The following is a 24,772-nucleotide window of genomic DNA, read 5'->3' as shown; positions in this document are numbered from 1 at the left end:
ATTTAAAAAGTCACGGTAAATCTGAAATTGTGTCTCTTATTTGCGTTGTTATATAACCACTAAGCATAGTGGCAGTGTAAGTCCAGAGTCAGGTTGGTAACCTGACTCTCGCATTGAAGCCATGCAGGTGTGAAACCACTTCCGATAGGTAGTATCACATGCAAGGGCTTTGTTTGTGCGCTCTATAACTGCAGCATGGTGCAAAACCAAGTTTAAAATGTACCCAGTCAGCTTATTGTACTTGCAGGGAATTTGTTTCCTCCAAATTTTGGGGGATCAATTTTCTTTCCCCTCCTCTGAAGACACTGACTCCATGCTGGGGCATGGTCTCACAGGCACAGGTTTCTGTGCAATGTCTCTCCCAAGTAGCCACAATTCATATATGTGTCTTGATAGTAAACTATTTGACAGCATGAGGTATCATGTTTTTTCATATCCTAGTGCCCACACACATTCATTTCCAGCAGAGGTCATCAAGTAGTGACTGGAGCAGAAAGTGTGATACTTCAGAGGTCTTCCCACTCCTTAGCCCGGTGGTGCTGAAGCTAATTATATTCCGCCACCAATCTGGTCCAAATCAACTAACTCAGCATAGACCAGGGAGTGAACTTTGGATTTTAATTGTCTGTATACATCAGCTACTCATTGACTGAGCCAGAGCATCTGGGAACTTTTTAAACTTAGTATGGTATCTTGTTAAAGTTATGAGAAAAGCAAAGCTCACACTTGCTGCCTAGTAACGTTAATAGTCAGTCACCTGGGAAGCATGCGTGTTCCTCTGTTGCTGAGCTTGGGTCTGTTCTGTGCACATCACACTACACATAGACTGGATTTTAACAACACCCCAATGGAAGGTCTGACTATAGCTTCTTGCATGGAAAAATCTGACAAATACTACCTTATATGTGGTTGTGTAATACTTCACTACATTCAGTGCATTATTTACAGTATACAAAAGCATTTATAACAGTTCTGTTACACCAGGTGATTAGTTGTGATGTTTGTAGCTAAACACAAACAATTTCTCTTACTTCTGCTCCATCATGTTCGAGTTTCGCAATTATTCATTAATTTTATTGTACAGAAATAAAACTGAACTTTCTGTTTATAAGTAACGTACTAAGCTAGCACATCTTAACAGCAAGGTGAAAATGAGAGCACACCACTGACTGTGTGGGTTTATTTTATAAATTGATGGAACAACTGCACAAATGTCTTAAGGTATCGTCGCTAGCAGAATAACAACGGTAACATCGAACCAATGCAATATTCTGTCACCGGTGATCCAAATACTAGAGTTGCACTTAAAGCAATTCGAGTTATTGATCAACAGCGTGACCTTTGAGATATAGCTTAAAAAGACACACAAATCCTGGACACTGCAGAAAGAAAAGTAAATCAAACAGAAAAAGGACAATGTTAAATATAAAGTAGTTCACACCATAAATCATGAAAATGGACCGTTAAGAAACTACAGCAGTAACAGCACTGCATGGCTTGTTTTAGAATGCATAAGTCACGGCATTAAGTTCATAGCATTAAACTTTCAGTATTTTCATGATTTCCTAAAGGACACAAGAATTCCAAATCCTTCAATTTAATGGTCCTCAATTTTTTACCATCCTTTCTAAGTGAACCACTAATACATGTCCCTGAAGGCATTGCTGATACTAAACATTTACTGAGACTGTAAGTGTCTGCCTATGACCCAACACTCAGTAGCACAGAACATTGAAAAGCCAATGTATGCTACTGCCGTGCAATTCAGTACCTATATTTAATCTACTTACATAAACTCAGTCTACCAAAAGAATAAGGTCCAGATAAAGTTTGAAGAAACTTGAACCCCAGCTCTGTCAAACACATCTGGCTGACTGCTAGTGAAATCACATTGCATGCCCAACTATTACCCACTTTATTGTTTAAAAAGGTGAGCTCTTTATTATCACCCATTCTCTATGAAGCTTAGCCAGATATTTTCAATGTGATAATGAATCCCAAATCTGTTAGAAAACCTTCAACAGATTGTGGTTAAAATTCATGCACAGAGGTTTTTTTTGGGGTGAGGGACAGAGGTGGAAAGAGAGGGAAAACAGCAAGATTGTTTATCTGGTAAGGTGATAGGAAAGAGGCTTTTTTTGGACACCCAACATGATAACATGCTAGGTGATCTCTTCCAATACAACACAATAATTTTGATCACAGGAGACCATGTACAAAAATGTTAAACCATAAACATGAATACAACCACCAAATTATATACTCATGATCCACATCTGAATACAAAGGCTTACTGGGAGAGATACAAGTTACAGGAGATGCTTCCATTAACAATTAAGAAATCTTCCCAACAGCCAATTTATCTTCCTTCTTTATTTCCTCTAGTTCAACATACCATAAGGAAATACATCAAGGAAATGTTCCTAACTTGGAATAAATTCTCGCAGCAAGGTATAGACAATGGTTGATAGAAGTGAGTCAAGTAGCAAACTTCCAGACATCAAAAAGGACCTTCTTTAGATTGGCACAAGGTGTAAGAAGTGGGTCTGGTGAAATGATTCCTGCCCCGATGATGCAACAGTTCAAAATGCTTTCAACATCCATTTCTTCCATTTTTATTTGGAAATAGCAGATGTTCCAAAAGACACAAATTGTTAGGTCTTAGACTTAGTTCTACAAATGAAGACCAGGAATGTTTAACGCTCATCTAATGAGTACGAGCTAAGGCTAATTAATGGTAAAATGAAATTCTGATGCCACCTTCGCGAGAAAACAAATCCTTCAAGACCACACACTTATCATGCCATATCATGTAAATCTGCTCCAACAGCAGTGCCAAGAGTGCAGTTTCTTCAAATTACAGTAAAAGGAAGGGCAATAGATTTAGCACAAGTATAATCTTTCACAAAGCAAATGAGAAGAAATTCCTGAGAAAAAACAAATCAAGCAAAAAGCAGCAGAGTACACCCTGACAAAGATAAAAATAACTGTGAATATTCGAAATTGGACATAAAAATAAAACTGTTAGAAATGAATTACAGGTAAGTTGATATCTGAAAGTGCAGGTGGTACCTTTAATTAGAATGACTGAGCTGGATTTTGAGGTGTCTGTACACCGAGCTTCAAGATTATTACATTTCAAAAGTAATTCATTATCTCATAAGCACATTGGGAGATCCTGAAGGGTACTAAATAATGCAAGCTTTCTTTCTTTGCGTCCTGTATTCTATTCCAACAATCGAGTCAATCATACTGAATCCTATGGAGCATCGTAAAAAGGCTTTGCAAATGAAAAAAAAAACTTAACGAAAGGCAACAAAGCGTGTCTTCGGTTCAAAGGGATTTATTCAAAACAACTTTTGATATTGACCAATGGATGCATGTTTAAGTTTGATTAGAATTGAGTAACCTGCAATCCAAGATGGCATCAGCAGAAATGCCACAGAATTTTAGGTTTAATTTTCCCCAAAGCTTTTTTTTGGTGTACTTTAAGAGTTACGCCCGTTTTTTGGGGGGTCCCAAGTACGGCAAAAAAAATGTTCTAAGTTTCCCCGTTTGATTTCTTCATTTTGGCGCAGCCTAACCTGTCCTTTAGATTTTGGGGCGGAGCCTTGAACCGCGCCAAAAAGATCGGGGTGCCACGGTAACCAGGGACACAATGCGGGTTGAGGCTGCTAGTGAGACATACAGCCAGCTCGCAACAGATTAAAATACATTGCAGCAACTTACCCCCATTGATTAAAGTGTCCCCCGCCTCCCAATGCCGAACCCCGCCCCTATCCCAAGCCGAAGGGCCACCCGGTCCACTCCCCCGCTCCTAGCCCTGGCTGAGCGACCTGCAGGTCCGGTCCCCCAACCAAGTGACCTGCCGGTCCGCTCCCCCAAACAAGTGTCCTGCCGGTCTGCTCCACCGCCCCTAGCCCTGGCTAAAGGACCTCCCAGTCCGCTCCCCCGCCCGCCCCTAGCCCTGAGTGCCTTGCCAGTCTGCTTCCTCTACCCGCTCCTAGCGCCTTACCGGTCTGCTTCCCCCACCCTAGCCCTGGCCGAAGGTCCTCTCGGTCCGCTCCCCCGTCCGCCTCTATCCCAGAGTGCCTTGTCGGTCTGCTTCCCCCACCCTAGCCCTGGCCGAAGGGCCTTGGCGTCCACTCCCCCGCCCCTATCTCAAGCCAAAAGGCCTCCTCCCTCCTGTCCCCGCACCTAACTATTCCTGAAAGGCTTTCCCCCACTCTCTCCCTCCTCCCCCCCCCCATCACCACCCCGCCTGCCCCCCCCCCCCACCGTCTCTCTCCCCCTGCTGCTGCTGTCTGGGCATCTGCTGCACTTACCTGCGCCGATTTCCTTAACTCTCCAGAAGGTTTTTCTGCAGAGGCCAGATACGCTGGCCTAAGAAGAACTGGAGTTACTCTCAGCTGACCAAACTTCCCTAAATGGTCAGAATTGGTGCGGGTGGCAGGCTACGCACCCTTTGGCTGAAAAAAAACGTACCTAAAAAAATCATAATTAACTGAGTTACGCTGGTGCAAGTTGATTGGGGAAACTTTAAAAAAAAACTTAGGCCAAAAAAAGCAGCCTGCTCAAAAAAAACGGCGCAAATCACTGGGGAAAATTGAGCCCTTTATTTTAGCTTTAAACAACTTAAATTTTGTAAAGTAGAAAACACGAATGACATTTATCTTTTACACATCCATGGACTGAAGGAATAGATTTTTAGTTGTTAATATCAATTAATCTACTCACTGGTGTGGAAAACAACAAATCAAGCTCTACTACCAACTAAAAAATGAAAACCTGCTCCAGAAATACTGCTTGAGAACAGGGAAGTGTTTCAGGTAATTTCCTCTCACTCTTAAAAAAGGGAATGTATAGTGACACTGTGCAGCTACTTAGTTTAATAGGGCCTCAGATAATGTCGCATCCTCCCGCAAAGTTCAAACTTGCAGGAGCTTAGTACCTCTGGGGTCTTTGTGCTTTTCTTTGCAAGGATCTGTCACAAACACCAAAAATAGCAGTTTTTGGTGATCTTGCTTGCAATTCACAGTGGCACTCTGGAATGTCTGATAAATTTCTTCAGTTGTAAAATTTTACGACATTAGTTGTATAATTGTGGTGGTATTACTCTTGGTTCCAGGGATGAGGGACTTCAGTTACATGGATAGACTGGAGAAGCTGAGGTTGTTCTCCTTAGAGCAGACAAGGTTCAGAGGAGATTTGATAGAGGTGTTAAAAATCATGAGGGGTCTAGACAGAGTAGATAAAGAGAAACTGTTCTCATTGATAGAAGGGTCGAGAACCAGAGGACACAGATTCAAGGTGATTGGTAGAAGAATGGCCTCTTTCTGTGCTGTATCCATTCTATGATTCTAAGAACCCCATGTGAACTTGCAGTGCTTGTGCATGGGGTCGTTTGTATGAAGGGGAGTGCCCATGTGTCAATTGCTGAGTTGGCCTGGCAGCTGTGTACAGATGCTGCTTGATGACATTATTGTTGATTCCTACCATCACTCTAATGATGATTGGGAGAAGGTCGACAGGACAGTCCGTGGTCTGGTTTAGATCAATCCTGATTTGCAGGGTGACCGTCCACATTAATAATTAGATGTCATTGTCATAATTGCATCGGAGTAGCTTGGCTCGGAGAGCAGTAAGCTCTAGTGCACAAGTCTTCTACAACTCAGCTGGAATGCCCTCACAACCCATGTCCAGAGCACTGAGCCGCTTTGCAATGTCATACAGATTGACCTTGGGAGGAGGACGTGCAGGATCATGCACTCTGGCTAAAGAAGCTAGCATGCATGTACCCCAATGCACGGCTCCATCCCATTTCAGGATGTTAAAGGTTCATGGAGCTTCTTCCTCCTGTCAGTTGCCATGTTGTCCACCATCTTTCTTGAAAGATACACGATCTGTTGCTGCTTCTGAGATGCCCTTCCACGCCATGCATTGCACCAGGCTTAATCTCCTGGTATGATAGTGATCCAAGAGTATGGGCCATGAGATCGAAGAGGATGAGAGGGGATAGTGCAACATGCCCAACTTGCTGGAGGTGAGGCAGAGGTGATTAAGGAGATGGTTGATAGTGAAGTAAAGAAACAAGATAATCGTGGAGCAATGGACAGTCTTAGCATAGGAGGGTGAGGCCTGATGGCGTTTAATGTGGTCCAGTCGGATACAGTGATGGATGGTTAAGTCTGTTGTGTGCCGGATACAGTTCAGAAGGCATGACAACTCAACCACATCGAGTGAGATTAGAGTCACATGTAGGCATGACCAGGTGTGGGTGGGCCGCATGAGATTTTCCAACTGGCTCCCACACTTTGAGCCTTTTGCTGTGACTGCTATCATTGTAGGCCATTTTGTTAAAGCCACAAAATCAGCCCTCTTGTGTCACATTTTGAGTTCAGTTGCAGGGCACATTGTCCAACTCCAGAGGTTTGGTGTACTCAAGTCAACTTGGTTGGTGGGCCACACCATAAGTTGTAGTGTTATGAAATAGCTTCTAAGTTTTGCAGGACTAGTTAGTTTAGAGTGGTGCTGGAACAGCACGTTGTAATTGCTTGGAATGGCGATGAATGTTTCCCGATAAGAGTTCTGAATTCCTTCAATGGTTCCATCATAAGCACCATATGAGAAAAGACTGTCTCCACTGCCTTCATGTAATATCAATGTCCATGAATCATTGATCTTTAACAGTCTGGGTACCGCTCCGGGAAAGATGGGCGTGGATTTGGGAGGCGACAACGTGTTCAAGGACTTGGAGAGGAAAGGGGGGTTGGAGTTGAGGTGGTAGTTTACAGGGACAGAGGAGTCAAGGGTTGTTTTTTTGAGGAGAGGGGTAATGACGGAAGATTTGAAGGAGACGGGACAGTACCCGAGGAGAGAGAACTGTTAACAATATCAGCTAAAAATGGAAGAGTGAATTCCTTTTCTAAATTTCAACTTGAAATATATAGGATTTTCTCAACCCTAGATGGAGATGTAGAAGGGAAATTTAATTTTTGCTTTACAATTCTACCAAAGTTGAGTTGTTTTAAGCAAAAAAAAAAATCTGCAGGAATTTTGCTGATGCCATTTTGGATGTGACAGGCTGCAAAATAAATATTGCTTCCACCTACTTCTTTGATGGAATTCAGGAAAGCCAATCAAGAGAGTGGGGCAACACCAAGGACACCTATATTCTTGGTATTGAAGCTTACGATTCCAGAGGAACGGCTATTGGTAGAGGCCTTGTCTAAGCCTCCAGAAGCCCAGTACATAGTCAGTAACTGCCCAGTGGTTTGGTTGACAGCATTTATAACTCCCTTTAGTGGTATCTCAACTTGGCCAAAAAGCAACTCCAGCAGTTGGGTCTGAGTTTGGCTGGTAGAGTAGCAATGCATAACTAATCATGTCAGTATGACAATGCTACAAGAAGTAGACCACAGTCCTTGGTCCAGGACATCCACTGCAATACAAGGTTCTCCACAAAAATCAGGGAGATTCTTTTTTCTGGATAATCCTGATAATACAAGATCTGTAATTTTGTGTGGTGAGAGAAACCTTTCCAGTGACTATATGGCAGGCGATCCTCATTTATACAGCATCCTGTAGAATAACTCTACAACCCCTTGTTTGTAATTGTCAAGACAACAGATTTCTTTATTGTACTTCACTGCATTTAGTACACCGTTCAATTGGTTACTGCTACAGAGGTTCTGATATCAGGAAGTTCCTTCAAGGTAGAATAGTGGAGATCCAACCCCTGGAATTATGTATGAAACAATTAGATGAGCGATGGGAGGATGGAATGGGTGAAATAGGATTAGGGGAATTGTCTTCCTCAACTGTAAGTATCTTGTAATAAAGCTTAATGGACCAGATACAAGCAGTTCATAATTTCAAATCATTCAACTGCATCCTGCCACATTTCCCTTGTGGTGATTCGATACAAGAATTCCAGGTCAAATATCAACATGGATTCCTTTGACAGCTGAAGAAGTCAAAATTACATTCAGACTGTTGGCTCTGCTTACAAAGGAGCAAATGTCTTAGCAGAAAGGTTCAGTTTGGCTGTCTTAAGTTTCATCTCAACAATACTTGCAAGTGCCCAAAAGGTATCGGTGACTTGCAACGTTCAGTAATTGTTAAGTTTTATCAGAAACAAAGTCAAAATGTAGTTAAAGTCAAAGTCAGAAACACTATAAACCGAGCCGAAGTGGGAACCTTTGGAATCTGGACCAATCTCCAGGACTGCTCAAGCTCAATCGAGCAAAGAAGAATGAATCTCATACCAACTAAATCCTGCTGATATCGAGGGCTCCTCCATTTAATGAGCCCTACCACATTTAGAAGGAGTTGAGAAACATCCCTATTTTTACATTCAGAAATCTTCATCTGGACGCCAGCTAAGAATGCTAAAGGCAACTACATACAATATATGAAAGCAGAAAAGCAGCAGCATCAATCCATAGAAATCTGCAGTTATTGTGGCAGTGTGAAACTGCTCATCAGCTGCCATCAAACTGGAACCAACCAGTGTTATGGCTGAAATACACTGTGACAATACCTTGGAAAGCACAATTGCTCAATTGTAACAACCAAACTTAGCTAACACTTCGGCCTGAACTTGTGGTGGACTGTTCATGCTACATTGTCCCACTTCTGTCGCTGATCAGAACAGGTGAAGCAATATGAAGAGCAGCAGAAACAATCATCATGAATGTTAGAATATTTTAAAATGGTTTAAATGGTAAGATCGAATGTGGAGAAAGGGGGAAGCTATTTGTTTGTGTGTGAACAAAATAAGCTGAGCCATTAGAATCAGACACCAAGATAAGGGGTGCAGCTGCTAATTCACCACATATCACTAAGTATGCCGATAAGGCCGTCAGAATTATGAAGGCCTGAAGGCTACAAGTAGATAAAGATTGGCCCACGCATTACAGTACAATAAACAAAGCTTGTGGGAGAGTTTGAAGCCAAAAAGATTAGGACATGGTGTAAATACCTCAAGTGTGGCGTCAGCCCATGGTAGCTGAATAGTATAAGGGTAGAACCTGCCGTCCCCGCACCTCCACCCCCGCAAAGTTAGAATGCTCTCATGGACAGTCGGAAGTCCTTTTGCTTTAACGATAACCCACTAAGGTGTCGACAAGTCTGATCAGCTTGGACTTCGTAGAGGAAACAGGTTGTAGTAATTGCTGGTTATTTAACAGGTAGAACAGTTTATGAGAAGAATACTGTTATTAGTCAATCTATATTAAAGCTTGTTGTTTAAAACCACTCGTGCCTGAATCATGCGGAGGTTATTGTTGCAGGACTAACAACCCTTTGTTACGACCATAACCATGGGAAATCCGCCAACATCTGGCATCCCTGGGTGAGCTTGAGTTAAAGGTTTAAAAAATGTGTTAATAGATTGGCCGAGAAATTCGGGGAGTATTTGATTGCCGAGTTATAAAATCAGAAGGGGATATTTTGGTTATGACCGATTTACAGACAGTAGCCAGCTCCACAGTAAAAGAAATGAGAACGTGTGTACTGGAGAGTTTATGATCTACAACCCACACATATGTGGAAAAATCATTAGGGTCGTGCATTCCCTTGATTGAGCAAACAAAAAACATACAACAGCCAGGGGCGTTGGTTAAAACATTATCCAAAGAAAAGCATTTAAAAAAAGGAAAATTGGAAAGTTGTGTTTGTGCACTGGCAAGGAAAGTAAATTATAAAACTAAAGAAATAATTAGAAGCAGATAGCAATTGCATAAAAAGTTTGTAAATGCAATTAGATCAGAAAACCAAAGAAAGAACGACCTTAGCCACATCAGATGATTATCTTTAAGCTGAAAGTACAGGTACAAGGAAATTCAGAAAATTAGTAACATGTAAAAGCCAAGCAAGAAGAGCAGAAGTATTTAAATGTGGGAAGGAAAGACATAGAGAAGTTAACCAGTATGTTAAGTGGGGTCCTCAAACAACAACTGGAGACACGACAGATCATACACACTGCCAAAAGAAAATACAGCAGCTGGAGGAAAATCTACGCAAACGAAAGGCATGTTGCATGCTTAACAGCCAACCTCATTTAGGATGAGCATGACCGATACAGGGAGCAGGAGGATCACGTCCGGAACCAGAACCTCCTGACATATACCAAACTCCCCAAATGGCGATGAGACCCATATAAATAGTAAAAAAGAACACAGCAGACATTGATGTGGGATTCTCGAACATTCCTTGGGCGCCACTGTGTGAAAGTGAGAGAATGTGTGGAAGTTTCTTGACATACAAATGTTTAACAGAGCTACAAGCTGTTTAACATCTGTAGTCTTGTCTTTGATTTTGGATGTATTTTAAGCATTTTAATTAATGTCTTTCTACAACTGTATGCTGTTTTAAGTTTGTTAATTGCTTTCTCTATGTATGTATACACCTGTATTATTTTTTAGATACTTTGGGGCTGAGTTTCATCAAGGCCTCCACCCGTCCAAATACCGGACGGTACTTTGAGCGGGATATTCATCGCCGAGGTCCCTCAAAGGTCGGCAGATGGCAAATGGACATACACCGCCAATCTGGGCGGCAGCGGGCAGGAGGTCTCATTCTCGGCTGCAGAGGCGCTTGCCGCTCAAGTGCCGCCGAGGATGGAGTCGGGCCCACGGAGGGTCAAAGACCTGAAAAAAAAACAATAGTAAAAAATTTTTTTTTAACTCTCCGAAGACCTTCAGGGGACCCCATGCAGGTAAGTAGCTGTTGAAATTTAAAAAAAAATTTTTTTTTTAAACTTACCTTTTTTCACGTTCTTCAAACTTACCATTGGGGACAGATCAGTCTCCAGCCAGCGGTCCACCCCCGTTCTACCATCGAGTCCCGCCCGCAGGAATCTGGGAGCTCGGCGGGCAGGAGCTCAGTTGCGCCACTTGGCCGTCTGCTGATGTCAACGGGCGGTTCCTGGCGCTGCTCTTCTCCCGCCCGCTCCAGGCCACCTCCAAAGTGGCACTTGGCAGATCTTCAGGAGGAATGTCGGCAGCAGTGGGCGGCGAGTGATGAATTTCAGCCTCTTGTGTTTGCTTTTGAACTGATTTAAACTGAATATTACATGGGCTGGTGATCTGGGAATATCACAGAAAATTTTGGCACCTGAGTTCATAAACCTGGAACAATATTTTTACAGTACATGAAATATGGTTGTTGAGTATGTTCATTTTAATTTAAGATTGTCACTCAGAATTGAGGGAAACTTTGTGTTTTATATTTTAAGTTAAAGACGTGGTGTGTTTTCATTTTGATTAAAGTTTACTTGTGCAACTGTGAAAAGCAGAGAGAGTTTGTTTCAACAAAAAAGATAAGATTCAGACTTCAAGAATTACAAGTTACAGTTGCTATGGTGTCCAGTAGTAGATAAATTTGAACTTTTGGGAGGACTTTGTTTAATTGTATTACAGCTAAAAATTTATATTGCTTTATGCAGTTTAAATTAAAGACTCGTGGTCTTATTTTAAATCAATTTGAATGTTCGCAAAGTAAGGTTTTCTTAATTTGGTTACTGCAAGTCTGAGAACTGCTTCTAAAAGCACCCTGGGCCAATGAGAACAGCAAAGCAGATCAACTAGCCAAGAGTTTTGAGATTGCCCTGGAGTTTTGAGATTGCCCTCCAAGTTTGCTGATGACATTAAACTGGGTGACGGTGTGAGCTGTGAGGAGGACGCTAAGAGGCTGCAGGGTGACTTGGACAGGTTAGACGAGTGGGCAAATTACTTGGCAGATGCAGTATAATGTGGATAAATGTGAGGTTATCCACTTTGGTGGCAAAAGCAAGGCGACAGAATATTATCTGAATGGCGGCAGATTAGGAAAAGGGGAGGTGCAACGAGACCTGGGTGTCATGGTTCATCAGTCATTGAAAGTGGGCATGCAGGTACAGCAGGCGGTGAAGAAGGCAAATGGTATGTTGGCCTTCATAGCGAGGGGATTTGAATACAGGAGCAGGGAGGTCTTACTGCAGTTGTACAGGACCTTAGTGAGGCCTCACCTGGAATATTGTGTTCAGTTTTGGTCTCCTAATCTGAGGAAGGACATTCTTGCTGTTTTTTTGCCTCTCCCAAGAGATCACATGGTTTCGGGTGGGGTGGAGTGTATATGTTGTGAAGCACAAGGTATCGCAATTGTGTGGGACAGGCTCAATGGACCAGATGGTCTTTACCTATCTGTCAGTGTTCATATATATATTGTGCATAGTTCAATTTTAAGTTTCTTAATTTGAGTGGATATTTTCCCCACAGTGACAGAAGGAAATCATGAATTGACAAATTAACCCCATGAGCTCTCAAGAAGAGCCGCAACGGAATCTATTTTACTTTTCTTTTAGCAAGGGGGGGCCATTGTTTTACAGACCGCATGGATGTTGATGGCGCAACAAGAGATCCAGTAGTTTTAAGAATTAAACACGTTATCTGCAGACATCGGCATCAAATGTCACAGTGTGATGATAGTTGGACTTAAGATTTTTCCTTTCAAAGGTTCGGCTTTAAATAATTCAGGGTCATTTTTTTTATCTTCCGAGAAAAGAGTGCTTGAGTGGGGGGGGGGGGGGGGGGGGGGTTGGGAGGGGAAGATATAGTAACTACATCCAAAAGTAACTGCAAGCACTTATGTCTCTAATATGAAACCATCAAGCTTGGGCATCATTTGTTTTTGAAATTGGAATTGTTGAGAGTTGCTATTTCAAACAATTGTAAAGGGAATTTTTTTAAGGAAAAGGGGAGTGCAGTCTAGGTGGTTCCTGCCCAATGCTGTGTCAAGGAAGAAAGTTTTGTGAGAATAAAATTGAACATTGGCAAGTCCTGTCCGTCCAACTGCTCTTTGGATTTGGGATAATTTTGAAATGTTAAAATGGACTCAGGTCCTCTAAAATGAACGTGTTTTAATAGACCATATGATTGTAGTTTAATCTATGTTTTCTATCTTTAATATTGTATTGGACAACTAAATTCCTCCAGGGCTCATGAATGAGATGAAATGGTAATTATGGTATAAAATTGAATGAGAGGAAGTGATTGAGGATATTAGTTAGAAACAAGAAAATTACAACCTTTTGTTGCAACTGTAACCACAGGAAATCCACTAACAATGTCCATCTGAGCGGCTAAATTTGGGAGTGAATTTCATGCAGTGTTTGATTCAAGTTGATATTTTTTCACGTAGAGGTTTTTTTAAATTCTCTGGACAAAAAACAATTCATTAGATAATTTTATATGAGAATTTTTCCAACCAAGTAAAACTGGGTGAAGCTCTCCATGGGTGAATTGAAAATGAAATGCAAAGCAGCTGGTAGAGGCCTTGCCTGAGCCTGGTTTGTGGACAAGGTTGACTGAAGTCCAATGCATAGATGGTCCGCTGTTAATGGCTTTTTATATTGCACAGAAAGGAAATATCACATGAATGTCACCCTCAATGTCAAAAACATCAGAAACATCTTCAAAAAGGACCATGCTATCATGAGGATGGTGGACGAAGAGAATTCTTTAATTAGAAAATTAATACCAAGATCATAGTCATACAATAATCAGAAACTATTAAACCCAAACTGTTATTAAAATGACCAAGTTATATACCTCTAAGAAAATTAAGTCTTGCTTTGCATTCACTCTAACGAGGGAAATTATGACTGATTGAACTGAAATATAGGGGCCGATTTTCATCAAGACCTCCGCCCGCCCAAGTGCCGCCGAGGTACCGGATGGCACTTTGGGCGGGATATTTATGGCCGAGGTCCCTCGAAGGTCGACGGGCGGCAAATGGACAATGTACGCTGCCAATCTGGGCGGCAGCGGGTGGGAGGTCTCATTCTCGGCGGCGGAGGCGCTCGCTGCCCAAGTGCCGCCGAGAATGGAGTTGGGCCTGGAGGATCGAAGACCTGAAAAAAAAATAACAGTAAAAAATAAAAAAAGTAGCTGAAGACCTTCAGGGGAACCCATCCAGGCAAGTCGCTGTTGAAAAAAAAAATTAAAATGTTCACTTACCTTTTTTTCAGGTTCTTCATACTCACCATCGGGGACAGACCAGCCTCCACGCAGCGGTCCACCCCCAGTCTGCCGCTGAGTACCGCCGAATCCCGCCTGGGAGCTCGGCGGACGGGAGTTCAGTTGCGCCACTCAGCCGTTCGCTGATGTTAGCGGGCGGTTCCCGGCAGCTCTCCCCTTCCGCCCGCTCCAGGCTACACCGAAAGTAGCACTGGGCGAATTTTCAGGAGGAATGTCGGCAGCAGTGGGCGGCAGCGGGCGGTGAGTGATGAATTTCGGCCCCATAGTATCTAAGTTGGTGAGTACCTCAGCCTGCTTAATGATACATTTAAAGCACAAATACTCGAGGCTTAAAGAAGTGAGGGGGCACAGGTACTTTCAATTGAAAATATTTACCACTGAATTCAGTAAGACTCGTGTAAATTTTACCACTTGTTTATTCAAGTGGTAAAATGGTTCTGAAACACTAGGTTTTGAAACTGACCGGGAATGCACAGTAACTTACTTCAACACTTCTCATCTGTCTATGCCATCATTTTTTTAAATGTTTTTTGTAAGCACTTTTTTGATTTCAAAGGAAACAAAAATGGTTTAAAGTATTTTGGCATCATTGATATTACTTCTTACTGTATGACGGTATTGAATACAATGGTTGAATAAATTCTAATGTTGTGAATTAATTTCTTAGTTAGGTAGCTCCCACTGATGAAAACATAACAGATTTCTACCCTGCAACAAGGCAGTGAAATAATAAATTATTGTTGAATAATTGAGTCATGTTACTTTTGCTGTACTGGTTTTATAAAGTTTGAAACTTAACACATTGCAGGAAGCACAAACAACCTGTAAGTAAGGTTAAATGTACGATTTGGTGGATCCAATCTAAAAAGTTTGTTGTTGGAAGTTCTAAAGAATCTGCATAAAAGGTAAGACTTATAATTTGTCTCAACAGGTATGGTAATGCACACAAAAAACAAACATGCTTTGGGATAGTGACTGACCCTTTTGACCTCAAGCTTCTTGCGCAATTTCATATATTCCAAGCACAAATATCCAGTCAAATAGGAAGTGTTCTATTGCTGTGCCAAGCATCATAATACAAAGACAATGCAGGTAAAGCACTCAACAAGCAATTCCAGTTCATGAATAGATCACAGTGCACACTATTTTAGAATAAAATTAACCACTGCTTCTCATGTATGCAACAATTGTTGAATTAGGTACTCAAGCTTCTCAGATGACAACAGTTGTGATCAGCAGAGTGCAAAAGGTTAATTTCTGTCATGCAAAGTTAGGCTTCCAACAAATACTGAACACACTTACTCTCTATTGAGAGTTCCAACACAAGGGTTTGCATGCAAAAAAAAGATAAACAGACTAATTAGTTGCCATCAATAAGAATACCTATGGGGAAGAAAGCATATGTAACATTTTTCTTACCACTTCAAGATATACAAGTGTGATGCAGGACCGATTCAATTTATATTGTACTGCACTCAAGACAAAAGCTTTCTTTTTGCTTGTGTTGAAATCCTTTAATGGCCTCACCCCTTCCCATCGCTAACCTCCTCCAGTTCTGCAACCTCCCCCAAAAAAACTCAATTTTCTCTGACCCCTGCCTCTAGTGTATTCCGTTCTTTTTTCGCCTCACCATTGGTGGCCATGTCTTCAGCCACCTAAACCTCCATACTGTGGAATTTTCTTCCAGAACCGTCTGCCTAACAACCCCCCTCCTGAAAGCTCACTTCTTTGACCAAGCTTTTGGTCACTCATCCTAATATATCCTTCTTTGGATCTGCACCCACTTTTTTCCTTACGTGTGAAGAGTCTTGAAATATTTCCCTATGTTAAAGATGTTATATTATTGCAATTTTTTATACTTACTCTCTTTCCTAGTCCCACCTTTACCTCACTTCAATAAATCTACCCCAACAAAGTCAAAGTCTAAATCTATATTTAAAACATGTTCACAAAAACTTAAATGGTGCAGTACATTAGAGCAACAACATGCTGTGACGTAAGCATCTATATAAGCTCCCAATTTTAACTAAGGCACTGTTAGGAAGGTCCATGTAGTGACAGAACAATTACTCTCAGTAATTGGTTGCTGAGCTGCATTGAAGAACTTTGGCCTTGATCATACCACTGGATGAAACACCAAATGGAGGCCAAGCTTCTCTTCCCACCTTTTCCCAATCCAACTGCAGAGCTGCAGTGATAGATCTGGGGACAGTTATATCCTGAACAGTCCGAGCTGAAATGGACCAGTGTTCTGGGAGCGGCATAAGGTACTATCAAGCTGGATTTAAAACACTGCTGAATTTGTTCAATCAAACGCCATTCTGTTAAACCCGTGTTCCATTGTTGACAAACAAATTCACAATAAAACAAGTCCACAAAGTGAACTATGATTACACTTGGTCATTATTATGGTAACTTTTAGCTTTTCCACATTTAGAATGGCTTGCTTTTCTCCTCAAAGTTCTCCCATGAATTAAAGACTACATTTTCCCACAATACAGTATCGATACTGACTAGTAGTAAAGCATCATTCACAAGGTCAATATACAAATTGCCCATTTGACATCGGCTGTGTTTACCCCATGAAGGAAAATTGCAATAGTTCAACCACACTGTCTGAAAAAGAACAGAGAGGAAATACTGTCTCTTTACATCTTTAGAAATCAGTTATAGCTTCTTGAAAATTACTAAGTTGATAGTTCAAGTGATGTACTATGCAAGGGACCACACAGATTCTGCAACAAACGACCATCATGCCGTTTCATTCTAATTTTGACTTACTTGTTGCTTAGCACCATTGTGATGAGAAATGCTACAGGTATTACAATTTTTACAGCTGTACTAATAATGTCACATGGTAAGATAGAATTCTGAGTGAAGCACAAGGGACAGTGTCAGCAAGACATCAGGAAATTCATGTCAGCCACGTGGCCTTCCCTTTCCATTAGGTATAAGGTACATTGGCAACTCAAGTTGCATTCAAAGAACATACTATCCAACTTGTTTCTTCATTCCTGTACACTCCATATACTGCATGAGACTGGCTCAGTAATACCTCAAAGGTAGGAAGGACTTTCAGTCTAGAACGAACATCTGCATATCCAATTGAACTGAAATGACACAGCAATGATGCTTACTAAAGCTATGGGGTTTTGCCAAGCAACAGGGCATCATATACTAAAACTTACCATTGCAACAACAGCCCATCTGGTTGTTGTAGTGACTGAGCAGCTAACTACACGAGTTTGGTACTCTACTAAGCCATATATCCCAGGAAGGTTACAAGTTCATTCCCTCATTTGGCACAAGCTAGTTAATCTGAGCCAGAATATCAATCCACCACTATAATATCCTCAATGTCCCTGTGCTAGGAAGAGGGAGAAAACAAAAATATCAATACAATTTTCTACCCAATCACTATCCAGTGATCCCTACCAGAAAACAAATGTGAATCTTGGATAATACTCTAGATGATGGCTAGCAAAGCTCACTTCTCCAACAGCCACTTGTGACGTACTGGAAGATGTTGGAATCCAGCGAACTGTGGCCTGTCTGAGTCACACTCTTTAAGAATGGAAGAGCATAAAATTGAAGAGGGGTGTGTGTGAAGAGGGATAAATAACCAACAAGTTACTACAGATCCCGTGGAACACTCCTTAACATTGCTCAGAGGTTTCCCACCCCTCCCCCCCACTCAGGTGAGAACAATGCAGAGTACATCAACCAGCCGCTTTGCCAGCTATCAACTTAACATGACATACCAAATACTGGTGGAAGCTGTAAGGTAAACCTAAGAGATCGTTCTCTTTTAGATTTCAAGCTGATGCAACAAAATTTGTATAGCTGGTTTCATTTACTGAAAATTTCAGGCTGGTCCATTCCCTTGATTTAATTCGCAGCAGTGCTCGTTTGTTTTCAATTGGAATGTAATCATATTTAGTGGATCACCATCATTAATCTTTAATCTACATAGACTGAACAAACCAAATTTGCAGTATTAATGTGGAGGACGGATTCATGGAATGTATACGATAGTTTTCTAGATCAGCATGTTGAGGAACCAAACAGGGAGCAGACTATTTTAGATCTAGTATTGTGTAATAAGAAAGAATTCATTAATAACCTTGTAGTAAATAATGGGGGCCTTAGGGAAGAGTGACCATAATATGATAGATTTTTATATTAAATTTGAAAGTGATTTAATTAAATCTGAAACTAGTTTCTTAAATCTAAACAAAGGAAACTACGTAAGTATGAGGGGCGACTTGGCGAAGGTAGATTTGGAAACTACATTAAAATGTATGATGGTAGACGAGCAATGGCTAGCATTGAAAGAATTAATACATAATTTACAACAAATATATATTCCTTTAAGGCACAAAAACTCCACAGGAAAAGTGGTCCAACCGTGGCTAACAAGAGGAGTTAAAGATAGTATTAGATCAAACGAAGAAGCTTATAATGTTGCCAAAAAGATCAGTAAGCTTGTGGATTGGAAGGATTTTAGAATTCAGCAAAGGAGGACCAGGAAATTGATTAAGAAAGGGAAAATAGAATGAGAGTAAACTTGTGAGAGACATAAAAACAGGCTGCAAAAGCTTCTATAAGTATGTAAAAAGGAAAAGATTAACGAAAATCAATGTGGGTCCCTTACAAGCTGTGACAGGAGAAAATCTAATGGGAAAGAAGGAACTGGCAGAGAAATTATAGAAATAGTGGACAACCAAGGGTCTAGCGAGAATGAGGAACTGAAAGAAATTAGTATTCGTAAAAAAAATAGTACTGGAGAAATTAATGAGACTGAAAGCTGATAAATCTCCTGGGCCTAATGGCCTACATCCTAGGGTTTTAAAAGAAGTGGCTATAGAGATAGTGGATGCATTGGTCATCATCATCCAAAATGCCATAGATTCCAGAACGGTTCCTGCGGTTTGGAAGGTAGCAAATGTAACCCCACTATTTAAGAAAGGAAGGATAGAGAAAACGAGGAACTACAGACCAGTTAGTCCAAGATCAGTAGTAGGGAAAATGCTAGAATCTATTATTAAGGATGTGGTAACAGGGCATTTAAAAAAATAATAGGATTGGGCAGAGTCAACATGGATTTATGAAGGGGAGATCATGTTTGACAAATCTGTTAAAGAGCTTTTTGCGGTTGTAATTAGTAGAATAAATACGGGGGAACCAGTGGGTATGGTGTATTTGCATTTTCAGAAGGCATTCAATAGGGTGCCAGACAAAAGAGGTTATTAAACAAAATTAGTGCTCATGGGATTGAGGGTAATATACTAGCATTGATTGAGGATTAGTTAACGGACAGAAAACAGAGAGTAGGAATAAACAGGTCATTTTCGGGTTGGCAAACTGCAATTAGTGAGGTGCTGCAAGGATTCACAATCTATCCCTCATCATCATAGGCAGTCCCTCGGAATCAAGGAAGACTTGCTTCCACTCTTAACATGAGATCTTAGGTGGCTGTACAGTCCAATGCGAGAACCATAGTCTCTGTCACAGGTGGGACAGATAGTCGTTGAGGGAAGGGGTGGGTGGGATTGGTTTGCCGCATGCTCTTTCCGCTGCCTGCGTTTGATTTCTGCATGCTCTCGGTGACAAGACTTGAGGTGCTCAGCGCCCTCCCGGATGCACTTTCTCCACTTAGGGCGGTCTTTGGCCAGGGACTCTGAGGTGTCAGTGGGGATGTTGCACTTTATCAGGGAGGCTTTGAGGGTGTCCTTGTAACATTTCCGCTGCCCACCTTTGACTCATTTGCCATGAAGGAGTTCCGAATAGAGCGCTTGCTTTGGGAGTCTCGTGTCTGGCATGCGGACTATGTGGCCTGCCCAGCAGAGCTGTTCAAGTGTGGTCAGTGCTTCAATGCTGGGGATGTTGGCCTTGTCGAGGACGCTAATGTTGGTGCGTCTGTCCTCTCGGAGGATTTGTAGGATCTTGCGGAGACATCGTTGGTGGTATTTCTCCAGCGACTTGGTGTCTACTACACATCACCATCCTCCGCCTGCTCCACGACGTGGCCCTTACCAACGAATCCATCAAAGACCCAATCCACGTCCAGATCAGGGTCAAGCAGGGCTGAGTCATCGCCCCAACCCTCTTCTCAATCTTCCTCGCTGCCATGCTCCACCTCACAGTCGACAAGCTCTCCGCTGGAGTGGAACTAAACTACAGAACCAGTGGGAACCTGTTCCACCTTCACCGTCTTCAGGCCAGGTCCAAGATCACCCCAACCTCTGTCGTGAGCTACAGTATGCGGACGACGCCTGAGACTGCGCACATACAGAGGCTGAACTCCAGGACATAGTCGACGTATTTACTGAGGCGTACGAAAGCACGGGCCTTACGCTAAACATCAGTAAGATAAAGGTCCTCCACCAGCTGTCCTCGGCGCACAGCACTGACCCCCAGTCATCAAGATCCGTGGCATGGCCCTGGACAACATGGACTACTTCCCATATCTCAGGAACCTCCTATCAACAAGAGCAGGCATCGACACAAGATCCAACACCGCCTCCAGTGTGCCTGTGCCGCCTTCGGAAAAGTGTGTTTGAAGATCAAGTCCTCAAAACTGCCACCAAGCTCATGGTCTACAGGGGCTGTAGTAATACCCACCCTCCTGTATGGCTCAGAAACATGGATCACAATCTATATCAACGATTTGAATGAGGGCACCAAATGTAATATATCCAAGTTTGCTGATGATACAAAGCTAGGTGGGAATGTAAGTTGTGAGGAGGATGCAGAGAGGCTTCAAGAAAATATAGACAGCAAGTGGGTAAGAACATGGCAAATGGAATATAATATGGAGAAATGTGAAGTTATCCACTTTGGTCGGAAAAATAGAAAAGCTGAGTAATTTTTAAGGACATGCTTATTTGTACTGCCAAAATGGCCACCATGCTCCACCCTTTGTCTATGATTGGTCCCCTTGGAGGATAAGCCACATTCTGAAGTTTCACTGGAATGTGGAACTGGAACCGCCCATGCCAAGATCTCACTGACTTTGCAAATTGTAACTCGATCCACTTTGGCTTCCTGAAGCGACAGAGGGCAGAGCTCCCCAGAAGACAGCAAGGGCCAGCCAAAGTGCCTTACCTCAGCGCAAGTGCATCCTCCCCCCTCCCCTCACCATAGATGGGGCAGTCATTGTGTATGGATTGTTAACAGGTTTATTGGATATGAAGTGAATAGTGATAGTAATGTGACTTCTGGATGTCATCCACTCTTTGTAGTGGGGTTGGAAGAACGTGATCCGTCTTCCCCCCACCCGTGTCTCTCTGACTCTCCCCCCAACCTCTCTCACTCTCTCCTAAGCCTCTCTCACTCTCACCCCCAGGACCGCTGCTCTCGGCCCAAGCCAACCGGGGGAAGAGAGTCGGAGCCTCAAGTCCTGCTTCTCGGCACCACATGCATGCAATGAGTCGGGCCGCGAAATGGGGGGGGGGGGCGCGGAACTTGACAGGGGGCAGGGCTTGCCGCTTGTCTGTCAAAAAAGTGCAGTACGGGCATGAGGTGTGGGGGGGGAGGGCTTGACAGACACAGGTCTGTCAAAAAAAATGTAGTACCAATAGTGACATCGATTTTTTAAAATGGTGAGAGATTGGGAAATGTTGGTGTTCAGAGGGACCTGGATGTCCTTGTACACGAATCACTGAAAGTTAACATGCAGATACTACAAGCAATTAAGAAAGCAAATGGTCTTTATTACAAGAGGATTTGAGTACAAGAGTAAAGATGTCTTATTGCAATTATATTGGGCCCTGGTGAGACCACACCTGGAGTATTGTGTACAGTTTTGGTCTCCTTACCCAAGGAAGAATATACTTGCCACAGAGGGCCAAGTACAAGGCATCATGGCAACATCCACGCTCCAAGCACTAGCACCTGCTCGACTTAGTCATCGTTCGAGCGAGATGTGCTCGGACGTGCGCATCATCCGCACCATGACAGGAGCTGATGACTCCTGGACGGACCACCGCCTAATCCACTCCGTCATCAGCATCAATATAGCCCCAAAGCGACGACGGCAACAGAAGCAATGCTGCAGAAAATTCAACGGCGGAGCACTCAAAGATCCAGCTAAGAGAGCCTTATACAGCCAACGCCTCACTGCCAACCTGGCGACCCTCGATGACTCCGAGACGCAGAGTGCCCACAGCGTTGGTCTGCACTCCAGGCCATCATAACCAGTGCCTGCGAAGAGACGCTCGGTCACTCAATCAGGAAACACCAGGACTTGTTTGATGAGAATGACCAACAGATCAAAGAGCTAATAAACCGCAAGCGCAGAGCATTTCTGAACTTAAATAAAGAACCCAAATCGGGAGCAGCAAAGCAGCTCTACAGACGGCTGAAGGCCGAGGTCCAACAAAAAACCCACGACCTAAAGAATAGATGGTGGGTGGAGAAAGCACAGGAGATTCAGCAGCTAGCTGACAGCCATGATGTGCGAGGATTTTTCACCTCAGTCAAGTCCACCTACGGCCCAAGCACCCAAGGCCCCACCCCACTGCTGGCCAAGAACGGGGGCCACTCATCTAGGACACCGAGGCAGTCAGGACCCGTTGGAAGGAGCACTTAGAAGATCTCCTTAATTGAGACTCTGCCTTTGACACAAGTGTCCTCAACTCCATCCCGCAACATGCTACCTGCCACCATCTCAGCAAAACCCTAGCCCTGTGCGAGGTAGAAAAGGCCATCCATCAGCTCACGAACAAGGCATCAGGAGCAGATGGAATCCCCACTGAGGCACTAAAGTATGGCAGAGAGGCACTACTGGCACACGTGCATGACCTCATCTCTCTCATCTGGAAGGAGGAGTGCATGCCTGGAGATCTGAGATTTGCCGTAATCGTGACCGTCTTTAAAAAAGGGGACAAGTCCGACTGCAGCAACGACAAAGGAATCTCCCTGTTGTCGGCCACTGGGAAAGTCATCGCGAGAATCCTCAACTGTCTTCTCCCTGTGGCTGAGGAGCGCTTCCTGGAGTCATAGTGCGGATTCCGTCCACCATAGGGTACTAAGGACATGATTTTAAGGCGCGACAACTGCAAGGAAAATGCAGGGAACAGCACCAACCCTTGTACATGGCCTTCTTTGACTTTACAAAGGCCTTTGACACTGTTAACCGCGAGGGACTATGAAGCGTCCTCCTCCGTTTCGGCTGCCCCCAAAAGTTTGTCACCATCCTCCACCAGCTCCACGACAACATGCAAGCCATGATCCTGACCAACGAATCCACCACAGACCCAATCCACGTCTGGACCGGGGTCAAGTAGGGCTGTGTCATCGCGCCAACCCTCTTCTCGACCTTCCTCGCTGCAATGCTCCACCTCACGCTCAACAAGCTCCTTGCTGGAGTGGAACTAAACTATAGAACCAGTGGGAACCTGTTCAACCTTCGTCACCTCCAGGCTAGATCTAAGACAGTCCCATCCTCTGTCGTCAAACTACAGTACGCGGACAACGCTTGCGTCTGCGCACATTCAGAGGCTGAACTCCAAGTCATAATCAAATTGTCACCGAGGCGTACGAGAGCATGGGCCTTACACTAAACATCCGTAAGACAAAGGTCCTTCACCAACATGACCCCGCCACGCAGCACTGCCCCTCGGTCATCAAAATCCGTGGACCACTTTCCATACCTCGGGAGCCTACTATCAGCAAGGGCAGACATCGAGGATGAGGTCCAACACCGCCTCCTGTGCGCCAGCGCAGCCTTCGGTCGTCTGAGGAAGAGTGTTCGAAGATCAGGCCCTCAAATCTGGTCTCCTGTATGACTCAGCGATGTGGACCAAATACAGTAGACACCTCAAATCGCTGGAGAAATACCATCAACGATGTCTCCGCAAGATCCTGCAAATCCCTTGGGAGGATAGATGCATCAACGTTAGTGTTCTCGATCAGGCTAACATCCTCAGCATCGAAGCACTGACCACACTCGACCAGCTCCGTTGGGCGGGCCATATTGTCCGCATGCCCGACACAAGACTCCCAAAGCAAGCACTCTACTCTGAACTCCTACATGGTAGGCGATCCCCAGGTGGGCAGAGGAAATGTTTCAAGGACATCCTCAAAGCCTCCTTGATAAAGTGCAACATCCCCACCAACACCTGGGAATCCCTGGCCAAAGACCGCCCTAAGTGGAGGAAGAGCATCCGGGAGGGCGCTGAGCACCTCGAGTTGTCGTCGAGAGCATGCAGAAATCAAGCGCAGGCAGCCGAAGGAGCGTGCAGCAAACCAGACTCCCCACTCACCCTTTCCTTCAACCACTGTCTGTCCCACCTGTGACAGAGACTGTAATTCCCGTATTGGGCTGTAGAGTCACCTGAGAACTCACTTTTAGAGTGGAAGCAAATCTTCCTCGATTTCGAGGGACTGCCTATGATAATGATGAAATCCCTCTCTGTCTGGCTTTCCCTGCTCATTGGGAACTTTATGAACTACATTCTGCATGAGCACAGTGCCCTTATCACCTGGCAAATGCAGCATGCTGCGAGATGCTGCATATGTCCCCTGTTGCTGCCTGGAAGGAGCCAGAGGCATAAAAAGCCATAACCACTGTAATCTTCACCTCGATGGCCGCTGCCGCTGGTGGGCTGTAGGTCTGTCTGTAGGAGCTGACATACCTCTGTCAGCACTTCCTTTTCATAAGCGTCGCCTTTGAATGCACTGTGCCTCAGAAATGTGGAAGTATGAGCGATGTTCCCTGTAAACCCGTGGGGTATAAGGCCTCCTCC

General features: G+C 43.5%; 1 protein-coding gene across 6 annotated transcripts in view; it reads right to left on the bottom strand.

The window, feature by feature from the left end:
- Positions 1-24,772, bottom strand: part of LOC139273284 (CLIP-associating protein 2-like) — a 650,606-nt gene that overhangs the window by 149,320 nt on the left and 476,514 nt on the right. The window lies entirely within an intron of this gene.

The sequence above is a fragment of the Pristiophorus japonicus genome, chromosome 1 (genome assembly GCF_044704955.1).
Source record: "Pristiophorus japonicus isolate sPriJap1 chromosome 1, sPriJap1.hap1, whole genome shotgun sequence".
In the NCBI taxonomy this organism is placed as follows: domain Eukaryota; kingdom Metazoa; phylum Chordata; class Chondrichthyes; family Pristiophoridae; genus Pristiophorus; species Pristiophorus japonicus.
This window is presented reverse-complemented; position numbering and strand designations above follow the sequence as displayed.